Source organism: Pongo abelii, chromosome 5 (assembly GCF_028885655.2).
Source record: "Pongo abelii isolate AG06213 chromosome 5, NHGRI_mPonAbe1-v2.0_pri, whole genome shotgun sequence".
Taxonomy (NCBI): domain Eukaryota; kingdom Metazoa; phylum Chordata; class Mammalia; order Primates; family Hominidae; genus Pongo; species Pongo abelii.
In genome coordinates, this window is record NC_071990.2 from 99199198 (window position 1) to 99217974 (window position 18777).

The 18777-nt window shown below is 35.3% G+C and overlaps 1 long non-coding RNA gene across 1 annotated transcript in view; it reads left to right on the top strand.

Annotated features, from left to right (window-relative positions):
* Window positions 1–18777, top strand: part of LOC129060000 (uncharacterized) — a 1058541-nt gene that overhangs the window by 1029595 nt on the left and 10169 nt on the right. The window contains exon 13 of the long non-coding RNA XR_010140285.1: window positions 8921–9024. This is a non-coding gene — a long non-coding RNA (uncharacterized LOC129060000). The remainder of the gene's footprint in view (window positions 1–8920; window positions 9025–18777) is intronic.

Sequence of the window (18777 nt, forward strand, 5' to 3'; positions counted from 1 at the left end):
AATATAGGTAGTATATTTTGAAATATCCTGTTACCTAATTATCTGAGTTATCCATGAAAGACTCTCTCCTTCCTTCCTTCCTTTCTTCATTTCTTCCTTCCTTTTCTATTTCCCACACCACCTGCCTTTCTCTTTCTTCTTCCTTTCAACTGAACTAACTGGATAGTTGGTGGTTGCTTTCTATCCAGTGAACACAGTGCAAGAGACCATGAGCTCCAATAAATAAATAAAGTTACTTTATCATAGAGAACTTTGTTGGCTTACTTTTTTATAATTTGTGTAAATTTAAGAGGTACAAGTGCTGTCTTGTTACATGGATGTATTGTGTAGTGGTGAAATCTGGGCTTTTAGCTTAGCCATATATATATGTGTCCATTAAGTGTTTCTAGTCACTACATTGCTCAGATTTGTGACACTAATTTAGAGAGGACAGAAAGCTAACCTTAGACCATTGTGTTTGTTTAATATTACAGTCTAGGCCTCTGGTCTCCACTAATTACTATACTGAGGAAACTAATCACATGAGCCAACTGTAGAAACATCTTAGAAATTATAAATTTTACTAACTGAAATACCTGGTATTTCTGTAGAAGGCATATCATACTTGTATGGCACATCATAGGTCATAGAGATTAGAGCTTTATATTGTTTTATTTAATTCATTCCTTCAACATTAATTCATTCACAAAACTATTGTGTGCTAGCTATACACAAAATCAAAGATGTCCCTGACCTTAAATAATTTGTGATCTAGTCATTTACTCCTTACAAAAATGGTCAAAGATGGCTCTTATCATCTCTACCTGATGCTTAAATGCTTAAATCAATAGTGTGGGAGCACTGGATAAGAGCCTTCTGAATCTAAATTCAGGATATTTCCATGATTCCATGTTTCAGACATAGTCTCTGCAAGGAAACATTAGCCTCTACTTGTCAACCCTTCTCTCTTAGTTCATTTGTGCTGCTATAACAGAAGATCACAGACTAGGGATTTATAATGAACAGAAATTTATTGACTCACAGTTCTGAAGGCTGAGAAGTCCCAGATCAAATTTCTGGCAGGCTTGGTGTCTAACATAGGCCCAGTCTCCACTCCCAAGATGGCACATTTAAATGCTGTATTTCCCAGAAAAGAGTAACAAGGTTCCTCACTTGGCAGAAGATCAGAAGAGCCAAGAGAGAGTGCTCACTCCGGAAAACTATTTTTTTATGCTTTTATTATTATTATTATTATTATTATACTTTAGGTTTTATGGTACATGTGCGCAATGTGCAGGTAAGTTACATATGTATACATGTGCCATGCTGGTGCGCTGCACCCACCAACTCGTCATCTAGCATTAGGTATATCTCCCAATGCTATCCCTCCCCCCTTCCCCCACCCCACAACAGTCCCCGAAGTGTGATGTTCCCCTTCCTGTGTCCATGTCTTCTCATTGTTCAATTCCCACCTATGAGTGAGAATATGCGGTGTTTGGTTTTTTGTTCTTGTGATAGTTTACTGAGAATGATAATTTCCAATTTCATCCATGTCCCTACAAAGGACGTGAACTCATCATTTTTGATGGCTGCATAGTATTCCATGGTGTATATGTACCACATTTTCTTAATCCAGTCTATCATTGTTGGACATTTGGGTTGGTTCCAAGTCTTTGCTATTGTGAATAATGCCGCAATAAACATACGTGTGCATGTGTCTTTATAGCAGCATGATTTATAGTCCTTTGGGTATATACCCAGTAATGGGATGGCTGGGTCGAATGGAATTTCTAGTTCTAGATCCCTGAGGAATCGCCACACTGACTTCCACAAGGGTTGAACTAGTTTACAGTCCCACCAACAGTGTAAAAGTGTTCCTATTTCTCCACATCCTCTCCAGCACCTGTTGTTTCCTGACTTTTTAATGATTGCCATTCTAACTGGTGTGAGATGGTATCTCATTGAGGTTTTGATTTGCATTTCTCTGCTGGCCAGTGATGGTGAGCATTTTTTCATGTGTTTTTTGTTTGCATAAATGTCTTCTTTTGAGAAGTGTCTGTTCATGTCCTTCGCCCACTTTTTGATGGGGTTGTTTGTTTTTTTTCTTGCAAATTTGCTGGAGTTCATTGTAGATTCTGGATATTAGCCCTTTGTCAGATGAGTAGGTTGTGAAAATTTTCTCCCATTTTGTAGGTTGCCTGTTCACTCTGATGGTAGTTTCTTTTGCTGTGCAGAAGCTCTTTAGTTTAATTAGATCCCATTTGTCAATTTTGGCTTTTGTTGCCATTGCTTTTGGTGTTTTAGACATGAAGTCCTTGCCCATGCCTATGTCCTAAATGGTAATGCCTAGGTTTTCTTCTAGGGTTTGTATGGTTTTGGGTCTAACATTTAAGTCTTTAATCCATCTTGAATTGATTTTTGTATAAGGTGTAAGGAAGGGATCCAGTTTCAGCTTTCTACATATGGCTAGCCAGCGGAAAACTATTTATTAAGGTATTAAACGCATCCATGAGGGTGGAACCTTCATGACTTAATCACCTCTTAAAGGCCCCACCTCTCAATACTATTACAATGGCAATTAAATTTCAATATGACTTTTGGAGGGGACACATATTCAAGCCATACAGTGTTTTGATAACTACCTTGATGTATTGACAGTAGCATGTTCTCTAGAGCCAGGTAGATCTAAGGTAGGATCCCAGCTCTGTCTTCTAATACTTATATGAATGTGGAAAAATTACTTACTTTCTCTGTTATCCCTATATGCGATAGAAACTGCTCATGCCCACCTTACAAGATTGTATAGATCAGTAAATGAGAAGGTACAGATGAGACTAGTATGAAGTAATGGAAACAACACAGGGTGCAAAATGTAAGGAGATGGTACCAGTAATATTTTAATCTAATATTTAAACATCATATTATTAAATTATGATGCATAGGTTAGCCATCTGGTTTTGTGGAAAAAAAAAAAGTTTTATCAAAAACATCACTGGGACAAGGGTAAGGCAAATGAGCCAGGGTTATTCCTGAAAGTGACGGGTTAAATACTACCTTCATTTAAAATTTTGATGTTTTGTTCATCATGTAGTAGGCCGAATTTCTAAAGCAGCTCCCAAAGATGTCCTTGCTTACTCCCCAGAACTTGTGAATATTCTGATATGTAATTCTCATGATTATTTCATGTTATATGGCAAAGTTGATAATCATATGAGCTTTTAAAATCAGAGAGCTTTCTCTGGCTGATGACAGAAGAGTAAAGCAGGAGTCAAGAAGATTCAAAGTGTGGGAAGAATTTAATGTGCCGTGGCTGCCTTTGAAGAAGGAGGAAGCCATAGGCAAGGAGTGGAGAGCAGCCACATAGAATGAGAGTGATCAGTAGGCAACAAAGAAATAGGTACTTCTGTCCTACAACCACAGATTATACTGTGAACAGGAATGAGTTTGGAAAACAACTGTAAGCTACGACTTGATTTCACCTTATAAGATCCTGAGCAGACCCAGCAATGTCATCATGGACGTCTGACCTACACAAACTTTGAGATAATAGATGAGTGTTGCTTTAAGCCACTAAATCTGTAGCAATTTTTATGCTACAATGAAACAAATCATGAATATTTTGTATTAATTTTTTTTTTTTTTGAGACAGTCTCGCTCTGTCACCCAGGCTGGAGTGCAGTGGTATGATCTCAACTCACAGCAACCTCCGCTTCCTGGGTTCAGGCGATTCTCCTGCCTCAGGCTCCCAGACTACAGGCACCCGCCACCACACTCAGCTAATTTTTTTGTATTTTTAGTAGAGATGGGGTTTTACCATCTTAGTTAGGATGGTCTCAATCTCCTGACCCCGTGATCCGCCCACTTCGGCCTCCCAAAGTGCTGGGATTACAGGCATGAACCACTGCGCCTTGGCCCTAATTTCTATTTTTAATGCTATCTTCATTTAAAATTTTGATGTTTTTTTCATCATTGTAGTAGGCCGAATTTCTAAAGCAGCCCCCAAAGATGTCCTTGCTTACTCCCAAGAACCTGTGAATATTCTGAGATGTCATTCTCATGATTATGTTATGTTATATGGCATAGTTGATAATAACATGAGCTTTTAAAAGCAGAGTTTATTGCAAATATATTACATTAAAATATCATTTATCCTGAATACTCAATTTTTGGCACTCCTTACATATTTTACCAGAGTTGAGTGCCTCATTTACCTCCTTCTATTCCCCTTAATACTTGGCATTATGTAGCTACAAAGTGCATGTTCTTATTATTACCCTTGTTATTCACAGTGTCCTGTAATTCTTGTCTTATTGATAGAGAATCATCTTTATCTTCCCCATTTTTTCAAAGTTTCTCTTCTCCATCTGCTTCTTCCTACCAGTGGCCATGGTCCATGCCTCCTTTACTACATCAGATCCACCTAGTCGCTGGACTAACCAGGTGATTATATATTAGAACAGTGTTGTAAGGCTATCACCAGATATCCTGCCATGTAATTGTCTCCTTAAAAGGCCCCTGACTTCCAAATAATTCAAAAGTAGTTTTCTCCTGTTTATTTGAGAATTTCTTTTCATCATTTGGTATGGCACATTGAATTCATATTACTAATACAATTTACTCCTACAGATTTCAACTTCTTCTAACTATCTTTTAAAATACTTTTGCTAGATGTAGGGGATTGAGGATATGTGAGTTTGAGAAACATGAGTTTGGAAAGAGGTAGGTAAGTACAAAAAAGAAATGGCTAATGACTTTGTTCTCTGGTCTAGAAAGTTCCTGCCTGAATTGTTACAGTAACACTTATTCTGGAGTTCCTATTTTATTACAAAAAAAGACAAGGAAAGTAGCTGTAAGAATCATCCATAACCACCCGTATTAATGACTATTTTCACTAGATTGAATCATAGATGTTTTATATCTATAGAAAGTGGTCATTTTTACTGTGCATGTTGATTCATAGTTGCATAACTAATCATGACAACTTTATTAATTGCTTATTATCAAGGGTTTTCTCTTTTATTAGAGAACAAGTGACTTCCTTCCCTTGCACTAGTGTGCATATATATCTCTGTGTGATAGAGATTAATGCACAAAGCTTTGCAGGAAACTGCCTCATTGATTTTGTTGCCTTTATATTTGTCTTCCTTAGATGACTTCCACTAACATAGATAAAGGATGTATAGCCCATTTCAGTGGGACACCCAGGGCCCCACCTATGGAAGTTGGAGTTCTGGCTTGAGTTCAGGCAGCTGAGTGAAAAAGAGTTTAAAGGGATATTTTTGGAGAAATGAATACATTATATTGTTGGTTCTTTTTAAGGTTTCCAGTACACTGCTTCTTTGATGTGGGCACTTTTACTTAGCAGTAGTCCTTGCTTGTGTTTGCATACTGATTAGAAAGTGCACTAACAACACTGATGTAAAGATGTGCCCCAGAATATTATTTAATTTTCTGATGAGTTGTATAGAAGTTTTATCTCTCAAATCTATGTGTTTGAATATTCTATGCCATATTTTCTAATTCTTCAAATTTCATATTAACCAATCCACAGCCTTAATGTATAATTTAGAAATGTTTTTAAACTCCTGTTGTTTTCCCCCATTATTAAGACTTGAATTGATTTATAAGATTTGTATGCAGTAGTAAATTCTACTCTTAAACATAACTTAATCTAGCGGCATCAGAGCTAATGATGAATAAATGTAAACTACCTTAATAATGGTACTTCCTTTTAAAGAAACCCTCAAGAAGTCTTTTTTGAAGAAAAGTATCGAATCAGTATCTTAGAGTCTTCTGTGCTATGATAGTGCATTGAATACAAGAAAGCTGATGGGGTAGTTTTAAAAAATGTCCTGACAGAGTCAAGGTGATGGCCATTTTTAGCTGCCCTGCTATCCATCACCCCTTTCAGCCAAGCATACTCCATCATATGCAACAGCCTCATGAATTTATGCATCAAGCTGTGCAGCCAGTCGTGCCGAGGGCGCTGGTGACAAGTGAAATTGCTGTGCGCCTCATTTAGCTGTTTATTGCGCCTGAGTACGTGTTGCAGCTGTCATCCCACGATGGGATGATAGTGCTCGTTAATAGACAAGACAGGCAAATAATGATGGAGGCCACAGCAAGAGATGCTCATCTGCCAATGGGCTCTGAGCAATATCACAAACATCCACAAAGTTCTCCATCAAAAGCAGCCCTGTAAGAAAATACAGAAGGCAGGGCTGTTCTTCATGGGACTAACAATGGAGATTAAACTGTTGCAAAAAGTGTAGCCCAGTAGATCTTGTAATTTAGGACTGGCATTTGAGCTTCTACACTACGCTTCCCTTTTAAGGGAAATACAAGAAAATGACCAGACACAATCTCCAGGTTTGCTTCTGATTTGTAAGTTGACCATATTCCTACCACACACCATGGAATTAACCTTAACCCAGCTGAACCATTGGCCTTATTCTGCTGGCAACCACAGTACCAGAAATTTGCAAAAGTTATTTTTCAACTGTTTGAAGACTTGTTCCATACATTTAGGATTTTGGATGGCTATCTTTCAATTCTTTTCAGTATTTTAGTGAAAAGTAACTTGAAATAGAAATATTCTATCTTTAGATTTGAATGGAATTTTCTTTTGTATAAAATTGAATTATATTCAGGCATTCATATCTTGGCACATAGCAAAGAAGCTCTTAATAAAATCTCTTGCAGATGAAAGTCTGTTAAACAACTGACTGTCATTTCCTTTTTCTCTGAATATGTGATGCTTAATCTTATGGGTATTTTACAATTGGTGATTAGTAAGTGCCTAAGGTATAGGCTTAAATGTGAATCTTTATGATTTTACCAACAGGTTATTCATTTTGTAAGAATATAGAACTTAAAGAGTTAATTAACATGTTTGGTGTAATGAAATGAAGCAAATTCTGACAATCCTTTGCAGACTTTTATATATAACAGTAATATCCAAGAGAATTTGAGTTCTATGCTTGCTAACTGGATATTATTTTGAGTGTCAAATATACAAACAAATATCAAGGTCCAAACTGTGAACTTGGGATGGAAATAACTATAGGTATTTTACAATTTAACAGAAGAGCTGGAAAAACCCTTCAGTATAAAAAAAATGAAAATGAAATATAGGAATAATCTATTAAACACATATACACTATTAGGAACATGGCCTTCTTGGATTTAATAACGTGGCTATGGCCTTTTTAATGACGTCCATTTTGCTATAAGGAAAGACTGACAAAAGTTTAACAAAGACATTATTACTCATAAGCACATCAAGAATTATATAAAGTACTAACCATGCCAACATAGAGAGAACACCTTTGTCAGGATCACGAGGCTATCATGATGAAGAAACCTTAATGACCCTCTAGTGTGGCCTCGTCATTTTAAGGATGAAGAAACCAAGTCTCTGAGAGACCAAGTGACCCAGTGAGGTCTGCAATGAGTCACCCGTAGCATCTGCAGGTCTCTGGGGCCCAATGTCCTCCATAGCTGCTATACCTGTGACATTTCCCACATCCTTGCTGTGACTGACCTTGTGCACTTATTTTTACAATTTACTAACAAAAATCTTATTTTTATGTATATGTTGCTTCAAAAGATCATTTTATTTATTTACATATGCATATTTATTTATATGCTTATTTTTAAAGAGGGAAATACAAGACATGTAACAATAGGGGTAAAATAATACATGTTAAATAATGAAAACAGGAGAGAATCAGAACAAAAATACTCAGGCTAAGGATAATTGCTAGATTTGAATATAAAATTTACCACCGATTTAAAAGGATTGATTCATTCTTAAATGTGATTATTGTCTTTGGGCCAAAAATTACTTCAGTGAGAGTGAATCTTCAGTTTTATGATAGAAATAAATTAGAAAATACAAGTTAACTTGCAGAAAAAATAGTTTTATGTTGGGCATTTCAAGAATGCACATTTTCTGTAAAGTGAGGCACATCTGTGTTAACTTTTTAAAGGTCCTTTCCTTGTTTAAAACATTCATACCTGTGAATCTTCTGTTACTCAAAATGTGTAACGAAAACCATTTAAAACAAGTATCCAGTGAGTATCTTGATCCAGAAATATCTATTTGCCATGTAAATCTGATAAACACTTAGTATACAGGACAATGTATATTCTACAACAATTAATTTGGATGCATAGTACACATCATTACATGGGCAGTACAGAATTATATTTGGATTATATATTATAGTACTGATTTAGCTCAGAGTCTTAATGTAAAATCCCATAGACTAACATGTAATAACTTTATATACTTTATTTTCTTTTCCTGTTTTGTGCTTACTGTGGAATAATACAGTGGGAGCTATGTTATTCTGTTGCTTTGCTTTTTCAAAAATAATGACAACGATCTTTTATTTTTGGCATTTACAGAACTAATGGTCAGCAAATTTGAATATGTTGACTCCTTTTTCTTAATAAAATGGGAAAGAGATGTGTGTTACACACAGACACAAACACAAAGTTTTATTAATGTTTCATAAAATGGTTGCTACAATCAAAGGAACTGCTCTGAAAATTAAATTACTGGGCTGACTCTGAAAATCAGCATAATATGCTCTGTTTAATTCAGTCATGCTAAGATGTTAGATTCCCCTTCATTCTCTCAGCTTTCTCTCTCCTTCACCTGGGGGCATCTGCTGATGAGTCTCTTCTAGAGGTTGTTTAATGACTATTTTACAGGAACTGTCAGCTTTCTAAAGCCCAGTGGCATTGGGCGTCACTGTATTATCAGCCTTTTTACACAATTTGCCTGACTGTAAATCGGAGGTTTAAAAGTACAAGAAAAGCTCCTATTTGATTTAATGACTGGTTGATGGGGGTTGATTAATCTTTCTATGCTCAGATGTTTTACTCATAAAGGTCATCTATTGTTTGTTTATACTCACTTTTCTGATTTTAGAAACACAAGAAATAAGAAGACCATTTTGAGAAGAACAGAGAGTAGCCTTAAGAAAATCCCTGTCGCATGCACTCTGGGATTTGGACTCAAATGCTAATTATACAGTAAGTGAAATGAACACAGCCTTCACATTAACCTAATGTAAAGCAGCAAAACCATGATACCTGCTCAATTTGGTTAGAGAAATTGAAGATGGTGGCCCTTCTTTTGAGTGGGGATGGGGGGGATTTATTTCTATTTTTAAAAGCAGGGCTATTGATCATATAAAGAACATTCTTTCCTCCCCACCCAGCACTTTCAAAAAAAAAAAAAAAAAAAAACCAAGCAAGAATCTTTTTAGTATTATCATCTTGTTTTACTCAGGACATTGCCTGTATTCATGGTTAGGAGCTTTATTTAATTTAAAAAAATTATAAATTTACCCTTTTAAAAATTTGAATTAATTCATGGTAACCTTAATATATAATACACATTCTTGTTTACTGAATATAATATGAGTATTCAGGATGTCCATCAAATTATTTTGGTCAGTTTTAATTTTTGTCGTGTTTAAAGACAAAAGGTTAACTCCTTTGATCAAAAAGTATATCAATCAATCAAAGCTACTTAATAAATGGTATTAAATCACACAAAAAAGTAGCATACACAAAATAATGCTGAGGAAATATTCAACAAGTTTGTTAACACTATCCTTTCAAAAGTTAACACAACAGAGTAGAGTTATTCTTCAACTAATCAAAATATTTTCTAACCATGGGCTCCCCTAAACAAGTGGAAAGGAACAATCATTCTGACAGTTTTTCCTGAATGAAGGAGGTCTTTCTTATTACAAGTGGACACAAGACAATACAACCCAATAGAAGGTGGGGCATACATACTGAGAAAAGGTGATTGTAAATTCCCCCTTTCCTTTCAAGAGTGAGAATAATATAAACACTGAAGAAAAATATGGTCCCACAGCTTTTCACTGGAAAATCTGTTGAGACATGCAGAGCTGAGGCATCTGGATATCTACCTTGCAAAATCCCTAGAGGTAATAATTTTGCTATTACAAAGCAATTCAAGGTGTCAAGAAGCCACCTAACTAAACTTAAGACTGCTTTGTTTGAATCTCAAGTCCACATTCTACCACCAAATGACCGTAAAGAAACCATACGTGTAAATAAAACAGTGAGTAGAATTCTGGTAAATTTTTCTTAAAGTATGGTTTTGCATGCATTTCTAAGGACAAATATAGAAGGAATAGGGTATAGCACAGTTATAGCTGCTCTGAAGATGTAGCTCAGGTATCATCTCTTCCTGGAAAACTCCAGGACTTCTTTTACTGTGCAGCCCCTTCCTTGGGCTTTTACTGCATTAAATTGCATTCATTTTTTAAAACTTGGTCATCTTTCTCTAGAAAATTGTCTTTATGAGAGCAGGGCCTATTTTATATTTACCTTGACATATCCCAAACATTCCAGGACCTAGGATAGTGTCACACATTTGGTCAACATTCAATAAATATTATTTGAATTAAATAATCAAGTTCTGCTAAAAGTTTTTCACATTTAGCAGAAGCCTGTTTTAAATATTACATTCCCCGTTAGGATTCCGACTGCTTCCTATTGCTAAACTTGAAGGGGCAATGAGATTGAACATGGAAATGCAGGCTGTAGTCTCAGCTCTGTGACTACCAAGCAAGGCACTTAAACTTTTGATTCTTTAGTTTCTTATCAGTGAAATTCAGGATTGGATTTATCGCTGAGAGTCTTGACAGCTATGATAATCTGATTCTTAGATCCCTGCTATTCTCATTTGTAGTCAGCCCTTTTCTGTCAGCCTAGCTGCAACTCTAAATTATCACTAATATCTAACATTTACTAAGCATTTATTTGTGGCATTCATACTGCCTCCTATAATACCCACAACAATCCCATGAATAAAGTTTTTACAATGCTAACATTGGGGCTCAGAAAGATGCAATATTCATCCAAGAGATTACATTAGCCATAGGTGGCATACATAAGATTCAAGCCTTGATCTTCCAGTGACAATTTCCCCCACTTTTTCCATTGTGCTGCCCAATATTAACTGTGGCTCATTCATTTCTGGACTTCTGACAGTATAACATTGTAATTTTTAAAATAGAATTCCTCAAGGAAACAACATGACCCTCTGAGAGGAGACTTTCTGATTGTAAGTCAATGACTCTGAGTTGTTTTATCATCAGACCTGTTGGGGTTCTTCTGATTCACCCATATCTTTTCTCATCCTCTGGTGCCCAGTGCCGTGCATTTTCAACTGCAGTTTCTGGACAGATGGCCAATGGACCCTTCGGCCATAAAATAGAGCTTGGCAAGCTACTCACACAAGAACTGAACTTGTGACCTCGGCATTATTACCCCAGACAAGTGATTTAAATAGCCAAAGACAGGTCTGATAAGCACTACATGAAATAAAACACGACCCCAAGATGTGTAAATATTTATCATTCAGTCCATTTATATTTTAATTAATTTCATTTATTTATTTCAGACTTGTACTTTGTAAAACAATGCACTAGAAACTGCAGAATAAATGCATAGTCTGGATGGACCTCTAGAGCTTAGAGGGTATGGGGAGAGGGGAAACACAGATCCTTACCACAGGTCCTAAGACAAGCCAAGTGCCAAGAAGTGCAAAGTCAGAAGAACCTCATTCAGATGTGAGGTATCAGAAAGAGCTTTGTGAGGTGACCCTGATAACCTCTCACTCCCAAGAAGTGCAAAGTCAGAAGAACCTCATTCAGATGTGAGGTATCAGAAAGAGCTTTGTGAGGTGACCCTGATAACCTCTCACTCCTCCCCAGTTCCTCTCCATATCTCTATTTTTATGATCAGGAATAGTTCCCAAGTTACCACTTCAAAAAGCCTCTTTAACAGCCCATTGACACTCATACCAAATTCTTAATTGGATCTCAGTCCTTGCAAATGGTCCTGGCTTGAACTTACTGCACTCTGTATTGTGAACTTATTTTTATCTACAGATCCAGGTGATTTCCAGTGTGATGCCTATTTTTATGTGTCAACTTAACTAGGCTAAGAGATGCCCAGATAGCTGGTAAAACATTATTTCTGGTGTCTGTGAGAGTGTTTCTGGAAGAGGTCAGCATTTGAATAGGTAAATTGAGTAAAGAAGATCCATGTCACCACTATGGGTGGGGATCATCCAATCTGTTGAGTGACCAAACAAAACAAAAAGGAAGAGGAAAGGTGAACTTGTGCTCTCTGTGTTTGAGCTCGGGTATCGATCTTCTCCTGCCCATGGTTATTGGCTCTCCTGATTCTGGGGCATTCAGACTTAGACCAGTACTTATTCGAACAACTGTTTGGTTCTCAGTCCTTTGGACTTGGACTGAATTACACCACTGATTTTCCTGGTTCTCCAGTTTACAGACAGTAGAGAGTGGGACTGCTCAGCATCCATAGTCAAGCCAATTCCTAATATATTCTGTTGATTCTATTTCTCTGAAGAACCCTGACTAACACACCCCGTTTACTCTTTTCATTTAATTTCCCATTTACTGGTTTCTTACTCCTCTGAGTACCAACTGGACCTTTTCTTCTTTGATTTCGCTTTCACCCCCTCATCTTTTAGTTGTACTTCCCGTGCGCTGTATTTATGATCCTACTGCTGTTACTATCTGTGTTCCTTAAAGCCTTTGCTCCACATAGTTCTCTCCCACTTCCAGAGGAGCCCAGAGATTTCACTCTTAATCCTTTAGAATATTATAGCACTAACTGCCTTAGAACAGAAGCTCCAGAATATAGAGTGTTTTGAAGAGCCAAATTTAAGATTTTATTTTAAAGGGAGTAAGGAAGCTCAGCTAAGGATTCAACCCAAGGTCAGCTTGACTAGTAAGTTGAGACTGTCAGGTGGATTTTGACTTTCATCTAATGGGCAAGAAACTGAGGCAACAGAGTGTCATGGAATGATTTTCTCTCCTCATGAATCATCAACCTCCCTTCTCTATTGGCTTTTCCCGAAGGTCTCCTTTAACTCTGAGGTTCTGTAACACTCGATGTCAATCACGCTGGGTGTATGGGACAATATAATGATGTGTTTTATTGCTTTTGTTGTCTACAAATGTGGTGGTTTCTTTTTAGGAATTTACTTCATAAAATTGTTTTTTAAATCACCAAAGGAAATATTTTTAAGTATAGAGGGATTTAGAAAATAAGACAATTCAATATTGTTCAATAAACAGTAATTAACAGACTTGCCTCTCAATCAATGCCAGCTCTTAAATTAGTATCTCCAGCAAGCTACAAGGAATATTTAAAATTAAGTTTAACTTAATATTACCATATGTGTCCAAATTCTTAAGAATATTCTTAACCTCTTATTATAAACTGCTTTCAAAATTCTATCTTAATATATCTTATATTTTGGGATTTAATTTAGGCAGGTCATGCCACTCCATATGTTTAAATGTTTCTCATCTAAGGTTTCTATGAAGTAATGCTGACTTAAAAAGTCTATAATGGTAATAATAAGTGACATTTCTACCAATAACTGCATATCAATCACAGCATAACTGAACCCTGATTTGCTAGAAGATTGTTCTCTATTGCTTTGGCAATAGAATATGGGGACCAAGTTCACGTCAACAATTCCCCCATAAAGTTACAATAAGCTTAACAGATTGTCTCTCCAGGTCTATAATGATGACTGGAATAGGAAATTCAGACAGCAAAAGTGGTCGCTTCTTAGGCTTCCTGCCAGATTTTGAAAACCACTATAACAAGTCGTTTCTGCCAAGTAAGTGAAATCTGAATGCTGGCTAAAACATTTGAAAAAAAAAAAAAAAAGAAGAAGAAAGAAACCCATGCTGACTAATAGGCGCTAATGTGTGAGTAATAATTAGTGCAATTAAGTGACTGGTGCTGTGTGGGTGAAATTTTCAGAATACAAAACATTAATGTAGGGACTTGCATACACATAAACAAAGCTTTATAATGGGCTAATATAAGCTGTGATATATGGAAAAGTTTAATGGTCAGAATAAAAATTGTGGAAGTCTCATTGCAGGTATGTTAGAGTTAGGTATAGAAATTCGATGAATATAAATCATGATTACAATCTTATGTAATATTCAAACATGTGTGACTGTGTGTATGAGTGTGTGTATGTTTCATGTATCCTTGGATATATGGAAAACAGGTTTTGAAGCCTGATAGAGGGTTTAGTAAAACTAAACTGAAGCATATGAAGTTAGAAAATGTTCATATCTATGAAACCACACTACCTAGCTGTCTACTTAGGTTCCTATTTGTCCCTCTCTACCACCTGTTCAACCCCCTGTCTCCTTGCCATATATCCACCTCCACTATTCTATTCTTTAAATCTATCCAAATAAATGTCTGTCATCCTGCTCTCTCTCTCTCTCTCTCTGTCTCTCTGTTTCTCTCTCTCTCCCCCTCTGTCCATCTGTCTCTCTCCTCCACCCATCATTTATCTAAATATATAGGACTAGTTTTCTTGGTAAGTAGTACAGAATTATAACTGAGAACAACCATGGACTTAGTTCATCTAACATGGGGAATAAATTATTATTCTCTCTTAGAAATACTGCTATGTCAAGGTCAGGATTGAGGTCGTTTGCAAGGCAATGCAGAGGACAGCATATAATTTACTAGCCAGAATCACTCACAGCTGATGGGGGGTGGGAATAATATTTCCCTCAGAAATCCATACTCATTTAGCTTTCATAAACAAATGCTTGTAAAAGTATAAAAAATACTGGGTTGTGAGCTTAATTAAGAAGCATCAAATTATCCACTTCTTTTGTTCACCTTTGGAAAATATATTTAGTAGCTGATGATTAGCGACCTGTGTGTTTATTCAACAGGAAAAAGGAACTCTAAATCAACATGTTCTAATGTGCTGTCCTTTGCAAATGAAGACAACATTATTGATTCACAATCAACGGCCATGCATTTATTTCTTCTTTCTTCTGAAGGGTTAAAGTATTGATGGCAAGTGGACTATCATCCCCAGTTTCTTACGTTGTCTAATTTGTGACCTATGGCTTTAATCTAATAAATAGCTGTCCAACATAAAACAAGTAGCTCTTGATTGTGAAACAAAGTAAACACAGTATAAAATTTTTTTTGCTTTCTTTTCCAAGTGTCCTGGAGAGTTTTAAAATAGTTCAAATACTCACAAGTTTCAGTATTTTAAAACATTTATATTTGATGATGCCATTCACCACTACCCCTTGCTATATATTCTCCATATATGCTCTGGTCAATGAAAAAATGGACCTCGGAAATACAAAGGGAAGAAAATAAGACCAACAGGAAAGAATCTAGAAAATATTAAAATAAAATACCCTACAAGTAGAATTCATCTGGGCCTGCATACATAAGTAAAATTATGGTCTGAACTCTGAGCACAACTTGATATTTCAGCCCATCCTCATCATTTCATTCTAATTTTAACACGATCCCCTTCTCCAGTTTGGTGGATCCTCCTGCTCTGTTCTCTATCCTGTATCATTTCATCTCTTCCTTGACATAGACATTCTTTCAGTAAACACTACTCTTGGCAAAAGGGATTTAATGACAAATTAAATGAGCCCCCAAATTCCCTAGTATGAAATATTGACAAAATAGATAATTATCTATTAGATATAATCATATATTTATTTAAAAATCCTGCAATTATACATAGAAGGGACTGTGAATCCATACTATAGGTAGAAGGCAAGAAGGATTTAAGAAGATGAAAAAAGTGCTTCCTAGGGGATCTATTTATGTTTATGCCTGAATGTCAAAGCTCTTCTTCTATACTGACTTTTTTCTGTTAACATGCTCAAGTCTTTCCTGTGCTGAAAGAAAGAAAATCTTCTCATCAATCCTATATTTCTGTTTGACAAATATCCTAGCTCCTCTTCCTCCCTCACTCAGCCAACTTTCTTCTCTGCATGGTTTACACTGTGTCTGTGTTCTCAACTCACTGCCACCTAGCTTTCAATTTCCCTACATTGCAGAAATTTTTCTCACTTTGTCACTTTTGATCTCTTTTCTTTTTGAACCCTCTATTCCCAGGAATTCCATGGTATATGTCATTCCAGCTTCTTCTCTTATCTCAATTCCAAATCCTTTCCTCTGCATTCATTTTAAAAACTGATATTCTTGAGTTATCTGGCATAGCGTCTCTTCTTAGTCTACATATTGCCCATAGTGATCAATCTCTCTCTCTCTCTCTCTCTCTCTGTGTGTGTGTGTGTGTGTGTGTGTGTGTGTGTGTGTGTGTGTGATCCATTCTCTTGGTTTTAACTATATACTTACCTACATACTTAACATCTTCCAAACACAAGCCTCTACCCTTTTGGTTATCCTCTGAGTTTCAGAATCAAATACCTAAATGTTGAGAACTCTCTACTTGGAAGTGCCAGAGACATTACCACATTTCCAATATGGTCCAAAATTTATCTCATCACCTCTTCCTTGACTTACAGTGGGGTTACATCTTTATAAACCCATCGTAAGTTGAAAATATCTTAAGTAAAAAATAAATTTAATATACCTAACCTACCAAATGTCATAGCTTAGCCTAGCCTGCCTTACATATGCTCAATGTACTTATAGTTGGGCAAAATAACACAAAACCTATTTTATAATAAAGTTTTGACTATCTCATGTAATTTATGAAATACTGTACTGAAAGTGAAAAACACAAAGATTGTATGGGTACTGGAAGTACAGTTTCTACTTAATGTATATCATTTTCATACCATCGTAAAGTTTAAAAACTATAAGTTGAACCATGACAAGTTGAGGACAGTCTATATATACAAGTATATAAATATGTATAAGTTCATATGATTAATGTCAGCGGTATAAAAATAATTCTACTGTACATTTAAGTTGCTTTTATCTATGCCTTAAATTGGTATTCTTTTTCCTAAAGAAGACTCTCAATCTTGCTGGAGTTATCTTTGTTTTACAGATATTTAAACAGAAACACATGAAATTTAAATAACTTTCCCAAGGCTGGTTAAGTGGTAGTAATAATGGTCAGAGATTCTAATCCAATTCTCTTACTTTTAAAATATTAATTGTTTTTACTATGCCACAATAATTCCCTATATAACCACTTACAAAAAAAAAATATAGAAAACAGTTTTTTCACTCCAGACCAAGAATCAATATCACTTCATGATCAAATGATGTTATAATATAAAAAAAGAACTTTGGTGAGTCTTAAAACATTATTCTCACTTAAAATGCTCTATGTAAATTGAAATTAATTGCAGATATTATTAGTACCTACTGATGTAAACCATATGTTTTCTTAATACTTTGCTAATGCAAATTTCAAGGATTACACTATGATATCTTAGTAAATTGTATTAAACACATTAATGGGAATTATATGTTTAAATTTGTTTGTAAATCTTCAAAATTATCAATGTGTGAAGGCAATCTGTTCTTCACACTTTACTCTTGAAAGTTGATATTAGCCTTTTTGAAAGCAGCTAAAAGGACTGAGGTAATAATACATTAGAAAATGAATCCCTAGAATAATAATTAAAATGGCACCCAACTAAAGTATTATGACAAAACATGGCATGACAGGTAGTGAAAATTAAAAACCAAAATTAATCAAAATATGAAATAACCACCAATAATGAAAGTCCCTTGCAAAAATTAAGGATAGTGACTCTTTTAATGATCAAAGAAGCCTTAAAGTTATGAAAATGGTACATTATAATACAACCCACTACTTGGTGGCAGCCTATTCACAAATTTTTGTGTTGGAGGAATGCAGAAAATATTTCTTACATCTTGAAAGCTAAGTCCAAATAAAAGCAAGCTAATAAGTAAATCTGATGACAGTTTTCTGTTCAGTATTATATAAATTAAAATTTTAAATTGCATTTCTTCTATGGACTAAAGAAAAACATTTTTGGAGTAAAAATCAAGAAATAATTTTACCTTAGTGTTAAATAGAAAAACCTTTGAAGTGGGAAGCATAAGAAGGCAGTAAATGGTTCAGTAGTTTGACCTTTACAGTTTTTTTCATCTTTAGAAATATTTCACAAAAATATGTAACAAAAGCAGAATTTGAAAACATGAAGTTGGCCATTTATTTTTAAACACAGTGAATACTGACTGTATATGGAATAGAAATGAGTATGTTTTTGAGCTGGAAGGAGACAATGATAAAAATATCTAATAGCCAAAAGCAGAGGCATAAGAAAATCTGAAATGAAACTGAATGAAGAAAAGAAATTACAGGCTCAGAAGATAATGTGGCCTTTTAAAATAAAATTTATTTAAAATCTATATTTTATTTCAATAAATCTTTATTGACAAGAAAGGAAAAATAAATAATTCTAAAGGGATATGTTAAACTTTCTCCTAAGCACAAGTAGATGCATTCCCAAATCTTTAGGTCATTCTAAATATCATAATGAGTCCCTAGATGGTAAAATATATGAGATTTTATAGGAAGCATGACTTCTTCAAAAGATGGAGAGTATTTAACAGGGGAAAATAAACCTTAAATAAAAGGCTTAAAATTCTTTGAAGGAGCCATATGTAATAGCAGAAAAAAAAACTATTGATGAAAGTAGCAATGGTTTACATTACAATAATTATTAATATGCATTTTCATCAACTCTAAGCTCAAAATACAAAAAATTCTGCCTCATTTAAGATTAAGATTCTCTCTAGAACATCTTAATCTCACTATACACAAGAATCTCAGCCACGTAAGTGCTGATCTCAGCTACTCTATCACTGAAGGCCAGAAAGAGTGCGTCACATCTCCAGTCAGGTATGAATGTTAAAGAAAAAATTATTTTAGGCAATAGTTGATTTTTT